Below are 19,020 nucleotides of genomic sequence, written 5' to 3' on the forward strand. Positions count from 1 at the left end.
TACTGTACTGCCCTTGCTACAAGTACATTCAGTGTCCTGACTGTTACTATATTGACATTACCATCACTCTCTGGTGCCTACAAAAGAATTCATGCTAACGGTTGCTGCTGCTTGCTTATTCTCAGCTCCACTTTTGATATTCAGATCCACATGACTGTCTCATTAATGCATTCATATCAACTTCCTTCACAACTTGTTGGCGTTTTGCCTAGTCTGCATATTGGGACTAGATTGGTTTGGAATATCTGCTCAGCATGGATGGGTTGGACCGAAGGGTCGGTTTCCATGCTGTACATCTCTCTGACTCTATCCCAACAACTCTTCAGTATTCACTTCCCAGCGATGTTCATTCTGCAGCTAAATCTCCGGAATGACAGTTCCATCATATCTGATCACTGTCATTCCTTCTCCCTTATGGCGAATACAGGGAGTCATTCCTCCGGAGTTGGGGGTTGAACAGATGCGTAGAGGTTATAGAGATAGGGAGGCTTACAGGACTCGAGGATGTTAGAGTTAAAGAGAGTTACATCTGGTCAAGAATGTCAGTTGGACAAAGGAGTTTGGGGATTGGAGGAATTTTCAGAGATAGAGGGAGCTGGATTAGGTTCTGGAGATAAGGTAGGGATGGAGAAAGGAAGAGGTAGGCAGACGAAGAGGCAGAGACAGGGAGCTGTTTCATCTACGAGATTATTGAGCATACTAACAGAGATATGGAAGGTTGTTGTGACTGAAGACGTTGACAGATATAAGAAGGCTTCTCGGCTCTGGAGGCTACATAGCTAGGAAGGCAATGGAGATTTCCAGGTTGCTGGGTGGGAGACAGTTACACAGATGGGGAGGGTTGCACAAACTGAAAGAGGTTCCTGTGGTCGCGAGGGGTATGGTGTCGAGAATGACGATGAAATTTAACAAGACAAAGATCAAATAATTGGAGAAGGATAAGGAGATTACAAATTTTTCACAGCTAAGGAAGGGTTGTAGGAGCTGGAGAAGATTACATAGGTAGGGAGCGCTGGAGAGGTTAAAGACAAATACATTGACATGGAGGGTGGTATTGGCAGGAGGAGCTTACAGGGATAGACAGGGCTGTCAGGGTTTACAGGGATGAAGGAATTTAGTTTCGACTGGAGAAGTTTAGGAATTAGTGTGTTAGGGACTGGAGAACCTGACAGAGACAAAGACAGAGGTGTGGTGTGGACGAGAGGAGATTCCAAACCGAGGAAGGATTATCGGGACTGGAGGATATTACTGAGATCACGAATACAGTATGGGCCAGGATTGATGCCTGCGATCCCCTGTGCTGTCGCATTGAGGACCAGTGCAGCAGAGGTGAAAGCAGGACCCTCACAAGATGGTGGAACTGAAGTCTAGAATGTTGCTTTCCCAGCTCTGTATCGATGTCCGCTCTTCCAGGTCTGAATATAGAAGTCTACTACCTCCACCCTGTGCTGTTTACTGTGAGTGATCTTACCGGCTGTATGATTTACTGAAGGCTCCAGATCTCCGTCTCTCTCTGGCTGACTAACCAGCTTCAATGAGGGTGTGAATGAGACAGAAGTTAGGTACATCCTGATTACTTGCATGAGACAGAAATAGACGGAATGGGAAATTAGACCGATGCAATGAGGATAACACGTGCAGAGTGGCACTGAGTCCAGCAGAGATCTTAAAAATCCCAGTCTCCATCCCTTGCCTGTGCTGCTGCGTCTCTTTGAAGTGGACAATTCTGTTGACTCAGGATCTCAGACCATGTGTAAGAGGGAGAAATGCTGACAGGGGCAGAACATAGACCGACACAGCAAAGGATACCACATGGAGAGATACTGAGTGATTTCACATTATTCGACACAGTATTAACAGGGAATTGTTTGAATTTGTAACAAAGGCACTGGGATAATTTTGAGGGGATTCAAACTTCCGATCACATCACAGAAGAGGCTGACTCTCTCCCACTCATGGTGGGGGGTGGGAGGCTGGAGTTGACTGTACAAACCGATGTGGCCTTCCAGACTCTGTTACACTTGTGGCAGAAGGTGGACATGAGAAGGGGGTGCGTTGGGGCATTGATGTGACAGTGTGCTCCTTGTACTGTTTTCTCCTGGATTCCCATTTTGCCCAGCCCAAGTCTCGAAGTGTTGGACACCTTCCCAATGCTAATTCCCCACTTCGGAGGGTGTTGGCCCAGGACATAACGGATTCGATTAAGAGATGAAAAAAACCTATCAATTCTGAAGAAGCCAGCGTTTAGAAATGTGATCACATTTGGTTAAGAGATCGCTATTGAGTCTCCGAGCAGGAGGAATGCAGTCGGAAGAGGAAACATCAGCGTTTAATCAGAGTATCGGAACAGGGAGAGGTGAAGGTGCTGGAGGTGGTGAGAGTGTTACAGAGAGGGGCAAAGACCTGAACAATGTTACAAAGCCAGTACGAATTCCTGCAGCTAGAGCTGTTTGCAGAGGTAGGGATGGACGTACATATTTTCATTGATTCATTCATGGCCTGAGGATGTCACCGGATGGACCAGCATACATTACCCCATTGCGAATTGCCGAGAAGCAGCTCAGAGTCAGCCATATTTCTGTGGGACTGGAGTCACATGTGAGCCAGAACAGGTAAGAATGCCAGATGTCCCTCCATAAAGGACATACGTGAACAAGTTGATTTTTTCCAGATAATCACCAATGCTTATACAGTGGCCTCATTAATGTCCTGTACAGATACACCATGACATCCCAACTCCTACTCTCAATGCACTGCCCAATGAAGGGTAACCCTCCCAAACGCCTGCTTCACCGGCCTGTCTACCCGTGACACTACTTTCAAAAAAACTGTGTACCTGTGTCCCTGGGTCACGGATTGACAACACAACCCAGGGCCCGAACATTAATTGTACAAGTCCAGCCTGGTCTGCTTTACCACAATACAACACTCTGCATTTCTCCACCTGTTATTAGTAACCTCAATGACCTAGCAGTACTGTTGATTCCATTGTACTATTCGATAACCCTCTTCACTGTCCACTTTATCACCAATTTCAGTCTCAGTCACAAACTTGCTAAACATGACTTCTGTATTATCATCCGAACTGTTTATATAAATGATGCACAACAGTGACCCAGCACCGAACCCTATTGCACACACCGTTGGTCACAGGCCTGAAGTTTGAGCGTCAACCCTCTATGAACATGCTCTGTCTCCTACAGTGAATCCTGTTTTGTATCCAGTTGGTGAGCGCTCCCTGGTTATGAATGATCTAAACTTACTAACCAGTTTGTCATGCAGAACCTTGTCAAAGGCCTTGATAAAGGTCATGTGGACATCGTGTACTGCACTGCTTTGATCTCTCACTTGTCTATCTCCACACTCACATTTGAGGCATGATTCCCCGTGACAAAGGCATGCTGACGATCGTTAATCTGTCCTTACCTTTCCAAAAGCATGATGATCGTTTCTCTCAGAATCTCCTCCAACAACTTACCACCCTGCATCAGACTCACTGGTCTGTAGTGGCTGTTGATGATGCAAATCTCCGGGAGGGGCCCTGAAATTTTCTCCCTCACGTCTCACAAGGCGCTGGGCTACATCTGATCATGTCATAAGGTTTTATCTAACTTATTGCATTTTAAGACATCCATCACCTCCTGTTTTCCAATGTGAATTCTTTTCAAGACATCCCGATGTATTTTCCTAACTTCCCGAGCTTCCATGTCGTTCTATGTAGTAAATCCGAACACAAAAATTTGTTCAGTATCTCACCCATCAGCAGTGATTCCACACAGACAGCCTCATTGACCTTTCAGGGGCCCTATTTTCTCACGATCTAATTTTTAGCCCTTGTTGAAACTTGTCAAAATGCTTCTGAAATTTCAAATATCCCTCTACCGCAACTCGCCTCCCCCACACTTATCTATTATGATATTTATGGTTTCACCAAAATATAGAATCCAACAGATTTAAAAACATTCCCCTTTTAGAAAATCATACATCTCCCATTGTTTCTAAGTATCAAGTTATCATTTATTGTCATATTCTGTATAGCACATTCCAGCACGTTCCCGACTGACTGTCAGGCTAACACCGTTTGGTTTCAGACTGACTGCACATGGGTTTTGGGAATCCTTGTGAATCAATCTGAAACAGGTAGCTTACAGGGTCAGCAGGTCATAGAGAAGGCAAATCTAATGTTGTCATTTATTACAAAGGGAATGGAGTCTAAAAATAGGGAGGTCTTGCTTAAACGATGCAAGATACAAGTCAGACCACACCTAGATTATATTGAACAGTATGCGCGCCCTAGGAAAAGACATTCTCGTGTTGGAGAAAGGCCAGGGAAGGCTCCCTCAGTTGATCCAGGAGATGGCAGGATTTTCCAATGAGAAGAGGTGGAGTAGATTGCCCTAGAACCTATTGGGGTTATGAAGAATGGGAGAGAAATTGAATGAAACATCCAGGATTCGGAGTGACTTTGACAGGTTCGATGTCGTTAAGTTAGTAAATTGAACAGTACAGCAGAGTAATAGGTCCTTCGGCCCACCATCGCAGTGCTGACCATGATGATATTCTAAACTAATCCCATCTGCCTGCACATGGGCGATATCCCTCTATTCCCTGCCTGTTCATGTTTCTGTCTAAATGCCCTTCAAATGTTTGCTCTTGTTGCCACCTCTCCCACCTCCTGAGCAGATTCTACCCTCTTGGTAAAGACAACTGGCCTCATTTATCTCACTTAAAACTTCTCACGCGCACCTTAAACCGACGCGCCCTAGTATTTGATATTTCTACATTGGAAGGAGGATTCCAACTATCCACACTATTCACCCCTCTTCTCATGTTATATACCTGTACCCGGTCACCCCTCAGTCTCCGATACTCACGCAAAACAATCCAACTGCGTCCAACCTACTTACAGTAAACACATTCTCATCCGGGCAATAGTCTGCCAACCCTCTGTTACACCCTCCCCAAAACCTCCACATCCTTCCTGTGGTGTGTCGATGAGAACGACACGCAACCTTCCAAACATGACTGAATGAAGTTTCATTCAGTCACAACATGACATGCAAACGTCTGACCTCAATACTGTGACCAATAAAGGTAAGCATACCATACTCCCCCTGTACCATCACATCCTGTTCTGTTGTTATTTTTAGGGAGCTATGGATTTGCTTCCAATTTCTCTCTCTTTATCAATGTTTCCAACTAGTCAATTAGTGTACTTCTCTCTTCCATTTGACTTCATAAATGCATCACTTCACACCTGTCCCGATGAATTTCAATTTGCCACATCTCTGCCCAACGTTCCAGCTGATCTACATACAGCTGCAACCTTGAACACTCTTCCTCACTATCCACAATTCCCTTAACTATCCCTAATCATTACATGCCTTTCCAAATGTCGATTGCAAAATTACCACTCAAACTGCTGACCTTGTCATCTGAATCACAGATATAAATTATCCACAAACATCGCAGCACTGATCCTTGTGAAACACCATTGGCCACAGATGTCCAATCAGAAATTGACCACTCCACAGGCCTCTGTCTACTATCACCAAGAAAATATTGTATCAAACTTACCAATGAGCATGGATTGTGATTTGATCTTCCAAATCTCCCTTGCTATTTGGAAGCTGTCCATTCAAAATAACTCTAAATTTTGATTCCCAGATTAAATTGGCTGTCTCTCTATTGTACTGTCTGCGTCATTTCTTCACAATAAAAACGGACCTTGTTTGGTTTTTTGCTGTCATGATCATTCTGCAGCCATACCTCCACAATAACAGTTCGATCATATCTGTTCTCTTCAGTTAATGCTGTCATTCCATCTGCCTTGTTGCAAATGCATGGCACGTGTCACCAAGAGAGTGCCTTTGAGAGATGGATAGAGGCCATAGAGTGGGAGAGATGTTCGGGGGCGCGACAATGTTGCAGGGTTAAGCATAGCTACAGTTGCTATAAAATGTTCGCAGGAGAAAACATTTTATTGTTTGGAGGAAGTTAGAGAGATACAGCGACTTTGATTAGATTCCAGAGATAGGGATGGGTATAGGGTTTTGGATCATTACATGGATTATGTTGATCAGGGCGTAGAAACATTCACAGGATTCCAGGATGTCGTACATTTAACAACAGTTGTGGGATCTGGAGAATATCACAGTGATAGGGAGGATGGTATGGACTGGAGAATATTACAGGGAAAGGGAGGGTGGTATGGACTGGAGAATATTACAGGTATAGGGTGGGTAGTATGGACTGGAGAATGTTGCAAGCACATGGAAGATGATATAAGCTGGAGAATGCTGCAGCAATAGAGAGGAGGAAATGGACTGGAGGATGTGTTACGGACAGGGATGAAGTTGTATACTGGCTACAGGTAGAAGTAGAGATGAATTTATTCACTGGAAGGTATGTAAGAGAGAGGGAGTGGTGTGCATGCTGCAAGATACGACAGGGATAGGGAAGCTTGTAGAGACTGTCGGAGAGAGTGATAGAGAGTCTTGTGAGAGACCAGATTCACTTATGAGCATAGGATGTGCAACAGTGAGTAGAGACTTTTGCAGATATAAATGAGGATACAATGGCCACAAAGCAGTCACACCTATACATAGGTATATAGGAACTGAAGGAATTGAAGAGATGACACAGGCTAGGAGTGTTGTATGCAATGGAGGAGATTAACCTGAAAGGGATGGTTTTAGAGACTCAACAATGTTAGGAAATAATGGGAGTTGCAATGGTGAGAGCAGGTTTCAACAATTCGGAGGATATAGACCTGAAGGAGCTTTGACAGATAGCGATGGTACAGTAAAGGGAATTGTAGTGGCTTCCCTTTCATAAGCAATCCATAAGCACGTAAAATAGCCTGTTTGACATGTGCATTATCTCTCGACCATTCATCAGACAGTGCTGCAAATACTTCACTGGCTCTGCCTTCCAGCATAGACTAAACTAGCATTACCCAGAAGACCTCGGGCCACTCTACCTGTCTATGCAATCTTTCAAATGAAATACTGAGTTCCTTGACAGTAGAGTCACAGGTAGTTAGGATGGCGAAGAAGGCGCTTGGTATGCATTCCTTTATTGGTCAGAGTATTGAGTCCAGGAGTTGGGAGGTCATGTTGTGGCTGTACAAGATAGTGGTTAGGCCACTTTTGGAATGCTGCATGCAACTCTGTTCTACTTCCGATTGGAATAATTTTTTAAACTTGAAAGGGTCCAGAAAAGATTTACAACAATGTTGCTAGGGATGAGCTATAGGTGGAGTTTGAACAGGTGATGGTTGTTTTTCCTGGAGAGTCGGAGGCGGAGGGTGACCTCAGTGAGGTTTATAAAATCAAAGAGGGGCATGGATAGGGTAAATAGACAAGGTCTTTCTCCTGGGGTGTGCGAGTCCAGAATTATAGGGCGAGGTTTAGGGTGAGAGTAGAAAGATATAAAACATAAAAAGGGGCAAATTTCTCATGCAGAGGATAGTACATATATGGAATGAGCTGCCAGAGGAAGTGGTGGAGGCTAGGACAACTGCCACAGTTAAAAGGCATCTGGATGGGGATATGAATAGGAATTCATATTCCTATTCATATTCAAATTCGCCTCACACGCGTAACGTCCCCAGTACGAAACTGGGCAGAAACAGGCAGAAACTGCTTTGTTCTTCAACTACAGCCTTTTACGTGGACAAGAACAGAGCTTTCTTGCTTGCTTTCCCATCTGCAAACCTGCCTTCGAATTTGCTTGAACAAATCTGCTCTCATACTGAAATGTAATGCAATTCCATTTAATAAGTGTGCAAAGCATTGTAAAGTTTTTCTCCAACCTGGTTATGATCATATGCCGTTTGTTTGAGAGTGTAGTTACCGCGTTCTGATCCATCCACGAAAACCAGTACCGCATTTGCATTCCTTGCGCAGGCGGCTCGGTTCAAAGACAGGGAAGAAGCTGATGCGCTAGGGTCACAGCGCACCACGAACTTCTGAACTTGTCTGTCTGTCAAATGTACCCAAAAGCCGTCTCTGTAAAGCCTCGTTTGGAAGCTGTCTGTCGTTATTCAACGTGCGAGAATTGGCACCAGAGGTCCTGAATCATGTTTTGGAGCATTTCGCACGTTAGTGGCTCATTCAATCAGCAACAGCAATGAAAGACATTACACTCTCAGAGGAACCTTTGGACTTGTGCTTTCATAGCGTCGCGAGTATTAAGGTGCGCCCCGAGATCTAAGTCATGTTGGAACTGAAACATAGGAATTGACAGAGAGGCTACAGAATGACATCGCATCCATTTGGTTTTCCCTAAATCACTGACGAGCAGGAAAATGTAAACGGGGAGGGCGAGTGGAGAAGTGAGGCAGTTGCAGCTCTGGTGAAATTCCTTCTTTGTGATTCACTCAGCAACCAGAGACGTGAAGGTGACTCAGAGGCGTGTGAGCTCTTCACATCGAGAACAAAAAGCAGTCAAGCGCAGTTAGCACCTCTTCCGGAGTGGGGGTGGGGTGAGGTAATTACCTTTTGACTTCTATTACTATGTTCAGAAACTGCCTTTTAGATTGAGGTGAACAGAAACTCCATTTCTAATAAGCACCATGGAATTGAGCAAAATTTATTGAGTCCGCTTCTCGTCGATTCCCACACAGGTTTCCAACTCAGTTGGTATCCATGTGGCTCATGTCCAGGTGTGAACATCTCTGCAGCAAATTGCACGGTGAAGGTAAAAGGCAAGGAAAGGGGCATCTCGAACTGGCTCCGAGGTCGGAGCATCCTCACACTGTGATCTGTCGTTCCCGGATTGTAATGATACCTCCGCCTTTAAGGTGGAGAACATTCTTTGGGACTCTTATTCTGCAAAACAGACACAGTGACTGAAACGATGCTGCACGGTATGATGTGGAACACGGCCTGCTCAGCATTGTGCATTTTCCCTGGAGTCCGGTGTGCTTCATGTTCCGTGTAAACGTGAAAGTCGTCCTGTTTAGAGCAATGGGTGATATCATTTAGCAAAGCATGAATCGAAATTGCAGTCATGTCAAGCAGCTCATGGTTATTTGATCAAATCATAAGCGAACATATATTGTCACGCACTCACAGATACATTTGTAGCTGAAAAGAGTCTGAGAAGGTAGACTCAGCTTACCATTAATTTTTGTCTGGATTGATGGGCTATCAATATCTGCTGCGAAATTGACATTGTAGCCGGGCACATCCAGCAGCTGTGCGAGTCGTAGAGGGATCATGGAACCCTTTTCATGTGACTTTGCATCTGTTGTTATGCAGGAGCACAATTGGACATGCAAGAAAAGGGCGGTACCTGGTTGGCTGGTGGTGTGGCCGATCAGTCTAAGATGCTGGATCCAGTTTCCATAACCCTGAAAGGGGCGTGGGTTTGAATCGCACCACTGCCATTTCTGCTGACCAACTCCAACGCTGCAGCATTGTTAAAATGCTGTTTCGGTCCCCACTGTATGTTGATGTTGAAAGCAAAAGGAAAATGCGCTTGCTTTAGAGAATTAACTGTGGTGTGGGATAGTGCCAAATATTTCAAAATTAATCTGCTGTCATGATCGTGTTCGCCACCCGCGTGGAAAATCGCAAACAGCTCTGCTGTTCCAGGCAAGTTGAGCTCTTACTGGAACCGAATGGAGACTGTTATTTCATCGCTGTTGTGAAACAAAGTCCTGCGCTGACTCGACTCGTCGTTATTTGGTGTTCTGGCCAATGGGAAAATCGTTCCAATGAATTTCGATGTCATGTGTTATTGAATTTCTCCAATTTCCTTCATTTCTTTCGTGGAGACATCGGAAGGGAAAGGTCATCTAATCGAGATGGTGATTGGTGAAATTCACTTTTTATGGCCAATTCTTATTATGTCCTTTCTTTCTCTCTTTACAGCATTGTCTGGGAAGTGGTGGTGCACAAAGGCTGCAGTATGTTTGAAAGAGTAGTTTGGAATTGCCCTGTTATTAGTTGTGAGATTACTTTATGATTCATGCCCTCGGACTGTCTCACATTTAGCATTCATGCTTCACTGTGTCTGAAAATGCATTACGTATACCAGTTTTGTTTGTGTTCGTTGTTAAATGCTTCCTGTTTTGCGATTCGCTCAATACATTTCGAGTTCACAGGGTTTCTGAGGTAACTTCCACCAGCAAAAATCCTCAACTGAGGATCTGGGAAAATTTCACAGAGTATGGTCAGTCGGAACAAAAGTAAGGAAGTCGTTCGTTTCTGCAGTGTTTCACAATACTACCTTTCCCGTGAGCAGTCGAACAGACTAAATGATTGTGCCACAGACTGCGGCGGCAAAATCCGCTAAAAAGTAATCCTTTAAAGCCGGTGTAAGCAACATAACGTGATTGGGGTACACGGCGTGGAAACAGATACTTCGGTGTATCGCGTCCAAGCTCACCACATAGCCAAAATTAAACAGTCCCGCATTTGGCCCCAATCCCTCTAAGCCCATCCTATCCTGAAACTCATCTGATTGCCTTTGCAATTTTCTGAGCCTCCTCCACTTCCTCTGGTAGCTCATTCCAAACACACACAAACTTCTGTGTGGGAAATGTGCCTCAGGTCCTTTGTCAATTTCAGCCCACTCATCTTAAACCTCTGCTCTCGAGTTTTTAACTCACAACAACTTGGGTAAAACACGTCAATGCTCAGTTTACAACCCTTCCATAAGATCATATCGCAGCTGTTAGGCTTCAGGGAAAGTCGTGCCAGCCTATTCCAACTCGCCCGACGGTCCAAACATTGACGACATCTTTATCTATATTTTGTTATCAATTTCACGTGCCCTTTTTTTACGTTTTCAAGATGTCAGTTACGCTGGACAACAACTAGCTGTTGGAAACAGAAAGGTGAAACGCAGAATGTCTTCAACTTTCAGTGCTGGATGCCACTGAGCAGCAGTAAGAGTGGCTGCGGCTTGTTTCTGTAGTGCCGTGGTCATCGCATTTGCCTAACACGCGAAAGGTCCCCAGTTCGAAACAGGCCAGAAACTGCTTTGTTCTTCAACTGCGGCCTTTTACATGGACAAGAACGGAGCTTTCTTGCTTACTTTCCCATCTGCAAACCTGCCTTCGAATTTGCTTGAACAATTCTGCTCTCGTAGTGAAATGTAATGCAATTCCATTTAATTACAGTGCAAAGCCTTGTAAAGTTTTTCTCCTGGTTATGATCGTATGCCATTTGTTTGAGACTGTAGTTACCGCGTTCTGATCCTTCCACGGAAAGCAGTACCGCATTTGCATCCCTTGCACAGGTGGCTCAGTTCAAAGACAGGGAAGAAGCTGATGCGCTGGTGTCACAGCGCACCACGAATTCCTGAACTTGTCTGTCTGTCAAATGTATCCAAAAGTCATCTCTGAAAGGACTCATTTGGAAGCTGTCTGTCGTTATTCAACGTGCGAGAATTGGCACCAGAGCTCCTGAATCATGTTTTGGAGCACTTCGCACGTTAGTGGCTCATTCAATCAGCAACAGCAATGAAAGAAATTATACTCTCAGAGGAACCATTGGACTTGAGCTTTCATAGCGTCGCTAGTATTCAGGTGCGCCCCGACATCTAAGTCATTTTGGAACTGAAACGGAGGAATCGACAGAGAGGCTACAGAATGATATCGCATCCATTTGGTTTTCCTTAAATTACTGACGATCAGGAAAATGTAAACGGGGCGGGCGAGTGGGGAATTGAGGCAGTTACAGCTCTGGTGAAATTCCTTCTTTGTGATTCACTCAGTCACAAGAGACGTGAAGGTGACTCAGGCGTGAGAGCTCTTCACATCGAGAACAAAGAGCACTCAGGTACAGTTATCATCTCTTTGACATCTTCTGGGGTGTGGGTGTGGTAAACACCTTTGACTTCTGTTAATATACACAGAAAGTGCCTTTTAGATTGAGGTGAACAGAAACTGCATCTCTAGTAAGCACCAGGAAATTTAGTAAACTTTCTGAGTCACTTTCCATCGAATCCCACACTGGGTGCCACCTCAGTTGGCAACCATTTGGCTCATGTCTAGGTGTAGACATCTCTGCAGCGAGTTGCATGGTGAAGGTAAAAAACAAGGAAAGTGACAACTTATATTGGCACTGAGGTTTGAGCTTCCTCACAATGTGATCTGTCCTTCTCCGATTGCAATGCTACCCTCAGTTATCAGGTCGAGAACATTCTTTTGGACGTTAAATCTACAAAACAAACGTCGTAACCGTCAGTGTGTTGCACGGTATGATGTGGAACACGATCTGCTCAGTTTTGTGCATTTTCCCTGTAGTCCGGTGTGTTTCATGTTCCGTGTAAACGTGAAAGCTGTTCTGTTTCGAGCAATGGGTGAAATCATTTACCAAGGCAACAATCAATATTCGAGTAATGTCATGCAGCTCTTGGTTTCGTTGTTGAATCAGAATCGAATTTCCATTCTCTCATACAGACATTACATTTGTGGCTCAAATGAGTCTCAGAAGGTAGGATCAGCTTCCTATTGGTTTTTGTGTGGATTGAAGGGTTATCATTATCTGCTGCAAAATTGATATTGTAGCTGGGCCGTTCTCATCAGCTGTGCGAGCAGGACTGGGATGGGGGAACTCTTGCCCTGTGTCTTTGCTTTTGTTGTTTTGCAGGAGCACCATTGAAAGTGTAAGAAAATGTGCGACTGCAGTGGCTGGTCTTCAGACCAAGTGGTCGGAGGCGCTGCATTGTGGTTCGAATCTCTAATGAGGCGTGTGTTTGAATCCCACCATTTGTATGAGTTGCCGGTTTTACTGCAGCGTGTTAATGTTCAGTGTTTAAATTCCAACACTTCGCTTATTGGAAATGTATCTCTGATTTGGGAGAATGCACCCTCTCCAATCTGCCAGTGTCCATGCTGTAGTGATCACATTCGCCTCCCACATGGAATGCCCGGGCCTCAAGCGGTTCCACTGCTGCATCACGTTCCGGCCAAGTTGTGTTGTTCACTGTTTTTGCTGAAACCGAATGGAGATTGGTATTTCATCGCTGGTGCGAAACAAAATCCTGCAGTGACTTTACTTCTCACTATTTGGTGTTCTGTCGGATGGGAAAATAATTCCGGTTAGTTGTGATGTCATATGGTCTTACATTTCTCTCATTTCCTTCACTTCTGTCCTTAGACGTGGGCTGCAGGCACTGCCGCATTGTGGATCGGATGGGCAATCTAATCTAATCGAGACTGTGATTGGGAATCTTCACTTTTCATGGTCCATTCATATTAAGTTCTTTGTTTTCCCTCATTTTGGGAGGTGACGATGCACTAAGTTTCCAATATATGTTGGGAGCATAATTTGGAATTGCTCCGCTGAAGGATCTGGGAGCCGTTTAGGCCTGATTGACCTTGGACTGTCCCCAGAACAGTATTCATGTTTCGAAATCTCTGAAAATGCATTTTAAACAGAATCACATTTCCCAGCATTTGGCCCCTATCCCACTGAACCTATCTTATCCAGAAAATCATCTGGTTGCCTTTGAAATCTTCTGAGTGTACTGGCCTCCTCCACTTCCTCTGGTAGCTGATTCCATGCACGCACAATCTTCTGTGTAGGAAAGGTGTCTCAAGTCCCTTTTATATTTTACCCGTCTCACCTTAAACCTACGCTCTCCAGTTTTCACATTGTGGAAAACAGAAACTTAAGTATTCCATTGACAAACCTTCCTTCAGGTCATGCCGACAATGAAAGAAAAGCAGTCCCAGCATTTTCAGACTCGCCCTACATTCCATACTGTGCACCCCTGACAAATATACTTTGTGAGCAATTTCACGTGATTTTCTTCATTTTTCAATGATGCCAGTTAGGCTGGAGAGCAACCAGCTCCTGGAAACAGGATGGTGAAGCGATGAACGGCTGGAAACTTGACGACACTGACACAAAATCACCCCGTGTCAAAATCCGGCAAGAATAGCCTTATTCCCGATGGCAGTCTTTCAGACTGACATGAGCAGAGCTTTCTAACTTGCCGCTCACATCAGCAAACCTGGCTTTGAATTTGCTTATTCATATTTGTTCGAGTGGTGAAAAGGAATGTAATCCCGTTTCATTACTGTGTGAAACAATGTTACGGTTTTCTCCAACCGGGTTCTGATTTGTACAGATGTGTACAGCATTGACGGCCATTATGTTTCAGAGTGGAGTTGCCGTGCTCGGATCCTTCCACTAAAAGCAGTCCTACATTTTTCTTGGGCAGGCGGCCCAGTTCAAAGCCAAGGAGCAAAGGTTCCCAGCAAAAACCCTCAGCTGAGGACCTGGGCATGTTTCATGGGGAATGGTCAGTGGAGGCAACGTTATGGAAGTCCTCGGTTCTGCAGTGTTTCTAAACACAAAATTGAAGCGCGATTGGATTTTAATATTCTGAGGCATAAATTAAATTGTTTGGCAAAATAGGAATTAGATTAGATTACTTACAGTGTCGAAACAGGCCCTTCCGCCCAACAAGTCCACACCGCACCCGCCGAAGCGCAACCCACCCATACCCCTACCTAACACTACGGGCAATTTAGCATGGCCAATTCACCTGACCAGCACATCTTTGGACTGTGGGAGGAAACCGGAGGAAACCCACGCAGACACAGGGAGAATATACAAACTCCACACAGAGAGTCGCCTGAGGCGGGAATTGAACCCGGATCTCTGGCGCTGTAAGGCAGCAGTGCTAACCACTGTGCCACCGTGCCGCCCACAAATTGTTTTCTAATTAGCAACCAACTCAGGTTTGTTTTACAGCCAAACGTTACATCTTTCCAATTTTCCAGTACACTCTGAGACTGCTAGCTGGTCATCATCGGTATTTGTCAGCTCTCAGTTATGAACAGCATTCACTCTCCTTTTAAGGTGGAGGGCAGGCCTTCAACTTCATAAAATTATTCTCATCACAAAATTCTTCAGCTTTGAATTTTGGGGACAGGGGTTTGGTTGCAGCCGTTACCTCATTAAATGTCAAGATTTTCACAGGGGAAGCGCCGTTCATGGGGGGTGGGGGGGGGAGGTTTCTGTAAGCTGTGTCCCAGGGCTGTGCAGGGAGCTGCAGTGGCCACTTTCTGTTGGCAGCAGGGGTCTGGATAGAGCAGTATTTGTACTTGTCGTACTCCATGTGGAGCCAGGGAACACAGAATCATCAATTGTTTGGGCTGCAATTCAATCTTGCCATGGATTTTCCGGTTTAAATGAAGGTAGGATAGTATTCCCATATTCTGATCTGGAAAAACCAAAGCTCCATACCTGGATGATCTCAAACTACCAACATTTATCTTGCAGCCCGCTGCTGACCATTTGAGCCACACAGCCTGTCATAAACCAGGCATGCCAATTTCCCTACAGCAGGAAGGTTAGCGGGGATAAGAAGGGCGGTGAAACAACCGGAGCTCTCACTATTTTCAGAGGCTGTCACCAATTTTCCTGCTTTCATTACCAAAAGTGTCAGAGAGCTTGAGGGGTCTGCAAAACAGGAAAAGGAACCATCAAAAATTGGAAGATACCCAGGCCCCTCAATGTGACTGCCTGAGCTACATCACTATGGCTCTGGTACTGGGATAATTCAAGCCCACGGCTTGACAGAATCTGGAAAATAAATACAGAACTTCAGGCTGTTCAGTCCAAATGTATATCATTAAGATACAGTGGGTATTGAATCCCTTCCATATGACCACTTCATCAAATCCTCCCTGTCAATCTATACAAAATCTTAATTTTTGTATCTCATTGTCCATTTCGCCAGCTAATCTGAACATCTTGATTTCATCTTCCTGATCTACATCAATTATAAGCCAATAAACTCTGTCGCATCTCGCTTCCACTGCAATTGCTCCAACGCATCATAAATCACTCCTGAAAATTTCTGGGAAATGAATGAGCCTATCCCCGCTCAAGACCCTCCCATCCTGCACAATGTGTGATCATTTCTGTTGTTAGTATGCTGATAACCCTCGGCCAGGAGGAGGGATAATGTGAATTTCTGAAATAAAAAGAGAGGTTGCAGGAGGAACCCAATACGATTGGCACGCTTTGGGAGAGAAAAATAATGTTCATGTTTAGAGACAATTTCTTACTTTATTTTGATTATTCTTTTCTCTCTGCCCTAATAGTGATGGATCTTGGAAGCTTCTTTTTCTGAGGGTTACAAGGAAGGATATACACACAAAAACATCAACCAAAGGGAATTATATGTCTGTCTGATTTCTCACCTGGACTGACACTGCCTTTATTGAACTTCTTTGAATATTTGAAGAAGATTCACAGACAGGAAACGCCAAACAAACATCTAATCAAAATCTGACATGATCAATCAATTCATCAGAAACTGAAAACAATTGGCATTTGAGTGTTGCATCCTCAGTTATTACCAATCACTGCATATAATTTCTACATCTTATCATCGCTGACGATCTGTAAAAAAAGTCTTAGGTGATTGTTGGTATGTCCTATACCTGAGGGGAGGTGTGTTCCAGGTAGAGGAAGCTGGGAGCTGACAGGATAAACTGGGTTGGGGAAGAGATGGGGTTTGAGTGACAGACCCTGGGAGTATTTGAACCAAGCTCAGTCAGCCATTATACTCACACCATCCGGGCTGACCGAGGGAGTATTTACCTGTTACTGTCTCTGTCTGTCTGTGACAGAGTGTGGGCTGGGGGTCACTTGTTCCTATTCTGCCTTTTCTATCTATCTCTCTCTCCGTCTCGCTCTCACTCTTCTCTCTCTCCCTCTCTTGTTTTCTCTCTCACACTAACATTCTCCTGCTCTCTCTTCTCCACCTCTTCTTCACCTGTCTTCTCCCGCTCCCCTCTTCTCCCTCTCTCTCCTCCCCCTCTCTCTTCTCTGTCCCATCTGTCTTCTCTCTCCTCTCTCTCCCCTCACTCTTTTCTCTCCCTTCTCTCCTCTCTCACCCCCACTCTCTCTTCATCTCTCTCTCTCTCACACACATTAGGGTCGCATGGTGGTTCAGTGGTTATCACTGCTGCCTCACAGTGCCAGGGACCCTGTTCAAATCCTGCCCCAGGCGACTGTCTGTGTGGAGTGTGCACATTCTCCCCAGTGTCGGCGTGGGTTTCCTCACCCGGTCCAATGATGTGCAGGTCAGGGTGGACTGGTCATGGGGGAGTTGCCCATAGGGTTAGGTGATATGTTCAGATGGAGAAAGGTCTGGATGGGTTACTTTCCTACCCATCTTCCCACCCCTCTCATTCCCCAATCTCTTACTCCCCTCTCCTCTGCCAGCCTACCCTTCTTCCTGATTCTCACCTCACTTTCCTCCCCCAGTTTCACCGTCCTACCCATCTGCCCTTCTACCTTTCACCCAATCTCCTCCTCTCCCACCTCCAACTGCTCTGTCCTCCCGAACTCTTCTTGCCACCTCCTTCTGCTCCCACCACTCCCGCTGTCTACTCCCTCTCTCCATGCCACCACCTCCTCCCCCTCACCTCTTCTCTCCCCGCTAACATCCACCTCTGCCCTCCTCCTCCTCACCCCCACACCTCTCCCACTCTCCTCCTCCCCGTCTCTGACACTCTCCTTTGCCCCGCTGCTCTCTACTTCATCCTCCCACTCTCTCTCTTCCACACCCTCTCTCCTCCCCCTCTCTCCTTCCCCTCTCCATCCTCCCCTAACATCCCCTCCCTCTCCCCTCCCTCTCTCTCCTCCCCCTCTCTTCTCCCACACCCTCCCCTCCCCCTCTCCTGCCCTTTCTCGCCTCCCCCTCTCCATCCTCCACCTAACCTCCCCTCTCTCTCCTCCCTCTCTCTGCCCCCACTCTCTCTCCTACGCTGTCTCCTCCCCCTCTCTCTCCCACTGTCTCTCCATCCCATCTCTCTCATCCCCCTCCCTATCTGTCCTCCCCTCACTTCTTCCTCCTCTCTCTTCCCCCTCTCTCTTCCCCCCTCTCTCCTATCCCTCTCTCTCTCTCCTCCCCACACCTCTCCACTCTCCTCCTCTGCTCTGTCCTCTCCACTCTTCTTCCCCTCCCCTCACCTCTCCACTCTCCCCCTCTGCTCTGTCCTCTCCACTCTTCTTCCCCTCCCCTCCCTCATCATCCCTCTCCCCTTCCTCCTCCCTTTCTCCTCTCTCCTCTCCCCGCTTCCCTCTTCCCTGTCTCCTCTCCCCTCTCCTCTCACTCCTCACCACTGTATCCACTCCCTTCTCCCTTCTCCCCCTCCCCCTCTTCACTCTCCTCTCCCCTCTCTCTTCACCCCTGTCCCCTCTCTCCTCATCCCCTATCCCCGCTCCTCCTCCCTCTCTACTGTCTCCTCTCCCCTCTTGCCTCTTCCCTCTCTCCTCTCCCCTCTCCTTTCACTCCTCACTATTCTCTGCTCTCAGTCCTCACCACTGTCTCCTCTCCCCTCTCCCCTCTTCCCCTCTCTCCCTCCTCTCCTCTCCACACTCTTCTCTCTCCTGTCTCCTCTCCCTTCTCCCTCTCTCCTCTCTCCTCCCCCTCATCTCTCTCATCTCCCTCTCACCTCTCCTCTCCTTTCTTCGCTCTCCCGCTCACCTCTCCTCTCTTCCCTCTCCCCTCTCTCCTGTTCCACCCTCTCCTCATCCCTTCTCCTCACTCCTTCTCTTCTTCCACCCTCTCCTTTCTTCACCTCCCCTCCTCTCCTCTCCCCCTTCCCTGCACTCTCCTCCCCTCTTCTCCACACTCACTTCCTCCTCTCTCCCGTCCCCTTCTTCTTCATCCCTTCTCCCGAACTCCTTCCCTACCCCCTATGTTCTCCCCTCATATCCTCTCCTCCCACCTGTCCTCCCCTCTACTCTCCCATCTCTCCTGCTCCATCCTCCCTGGCTCTCCTCCCTGTCTCTGCTCCCGTTCCCTCTTCACCTTCCCACTTCCTTCCACGACTTCAGCCTCTCCTCCCCATTCTCTCCTCCCCATTCTCTCCTCCCCCTCACCCCCACTGTCGTCCCCATCCTCCCCTACTCCTCATCTTAACCACTCTCCTCCCCAACCCTCCACACATCCTCCACCCCAATGTCCCTCTCTCCTCCACCTCTCACCCCCTTCTCCACCCCCTCTCCTACTCCACCACAAATCCCC

Source organism: Chiloscyllium punctatum, chromosome 27, assembly GCF_047496795.1.
Source record: "Chiloscyllium punctatum isolate Juve2018m chromosome 27, sChiPun1.3, whole genome shotgun sequence".
NCBI classification, from domain to species: Eukaryota; Metazoa; Chordata; class Chondrichthyes; order Orectolobiformes; family Hemiscylliidae; genus Chiloscyllium; species Chiloscyllium punctatum.